The sequence below is a fragment of the Triticum dicoccoides genome, chromosome 6B (genome assembly GCF_002162155.2).
Source record: "Triticum dicoccoides isolate Atlit2015 ecotype Zavitan chromosome 6B, WEW_v2.0, whole genome shotgun sequence".
In the NCBI taxonomy this organism is placed as follows: domain Eukaryota; kingdom Viridiplantae; phylum Streptophyta; class Magnoliopsida; order Poales; family Poaceae; genus Triticum; species Triticum dicoccoides.
This window is the reverse complement of record NC_041391.1, coordinates 711,503,064-711,505,169: the sequence shown is the minus strand read 5'-3', so window position 1 is coordinate 711,505,169 and position 2,106 is coordinate 711,503,064.

The window sequence follows — 2,106 nt, the reverse complement described above, 5'->3', positions numbered from 1 at the left end:
TATGATAACACACACATTTGTAGACCTGATAGGTTATGTACCATGGTCCTGATAACTCTGGCGATGTGGGTGGGGGCGTGAGGAGTTATTGAAACATACAGCGACAACTTATGTGCAAATAACATAATATTTTACCTACCGAAGTTATCTATACCTCTTTACCTAATAATAAAGGGGTTATTGATTCTGGCGATACATCACGAAAAATGCCCTCAAAATTGCAAAATATTACCCATCGATGCCACCTACAAGTAATAAAAAAAGTTCACACATGAGATTCTCCCGCCTGCGACTTCAAATATGAGAATAATAAAAAAAATGAAAAAAAGTTCCGAAAAATGTTTGGGACTTCAAAAAATTCCGAAAAATAAAAAAATGACAATTTTGAAACAAAATGCTTAATAAATCATAAAACATTTGTAGATTCAAAATATGTTCGTGATTTTATAAAAAAATGTTTGCTTATTCAAAAATGTCTAAAAAGTTTTGAAAGAAAATGTTTGGAAAATATATTTTTTATGGTTTAAAAAAATGTTTGTGTATTAGAAAGTGTTAGTGAAATTGAACTAAATATAGACAATTCAGAAAATGTTCATCAAGGAAAAAAATATCCTAAAAATTCAAAAACTGTTTGTGACTTACAAAATAGTTCATTCATTCATAAAATGTTCGCTTATTCAAAAAATGATCATGCATTTCAAAAAATATTAGTTAAGTCAAAAAATTGTTCATTAAATAAATAAAATGTACACGAATTCTAGAAACTGTTCCACCAATTTCCAAAAGAATGTTTGTTGATTCTAGAAATTTTCGTTGATTCAGGAAAATTGTTTTAAAAAATGTCCATAATTTTTAAAAAATGTTTGCACATGGTAGAAAATGTTCATAAATTCAAAAAATGTTCTTGATTTTAAAGAATGTTTGAAGAATTATAAAATTGTTCACAAATTTAATAAATGCTCATCATTTCGAATATGTGCATGAGTTTAAAAATTGTTCATGACTTCAAAAGTTCTTCATGATTTCTCGAAATTAGGATTGATAGTGTCTCGGTGATGCAGCAAAATGTGGTCATGGCCATTGAAGATTATGATTATTTTTTTCTCCCGTTGCAATGCACGGCCGTTTTACTAGTCTATATCTATATCTATACCTACTAATAAAGGGGCTATTGCTTCTTACCACCGTAATTTGATCGTCACAATTTTCGTCTGTCCACCATATATATATCGCTAATAAAGTTTCGCCCGTCCCCTATGACCCGCATGTGTTGTACTGGGCCTGGTCCACAATTCTTTTTCTAAAGAAAAAATATGCGAAAAAATCTTGCCACGAGTATCGAACTAATGACCAGGCTCACCACCAACTCAGTGGTCTGCTTTTGCTGCAAAATAATAGTCCCACCTTGCTCGTTTGCACCTAATCGCACGAACTTTTATACATCGGCGGTCTTGCTGTATCAGAAGTCCACCGGCAGACGATCATAACCGAATCAAGGAATAAAGCCAAGAACTGGGAAGAGGGAGCAAGGGAAGAAACTCTGCAAGCATCGGATGGCTCAAGGTCCTGGCTCTAGTATATGCTCTGCTTTGGATCCGGAGCAGAGCATATGGGAAAATGAACTCAATCTCCACATACTCGGGCTGTCCATGGATAACGTTGGAGAATTCAAAAGAATCATGGTTATAAATATGCAAATGCATGCATATTTATAGATGTAACCCTTTCGAACGGGAGACGCATAGTGGTCACGGATACTGATGATTGAAGACACATATATCTGGCAAATTTCATCGGCACGAAGACCGGAATAGAGCAAATGAAGGGGGGGGAGGAGATGTCATTTGTGCTCACCCACGAACGCAGGGGTGGAGCTCGTCGAACACTAGACCCTCGCAGCGACGAAAAACTGCACATTTAAATCAAAAGATGAATAACATAGCAATATTGTTTTTTCTGTCAACCTAACTAAATATTTACAACGGGACGAGCGGGTTAGGGGGCTCCTCGGCGTTGATGGAACCCTAAATAGCAAGTATCATCGGCGCGAGATACATGTGGCGCTCGGGTTGAACACTAGATCCACGTCCCACAAGTGACGTCGAC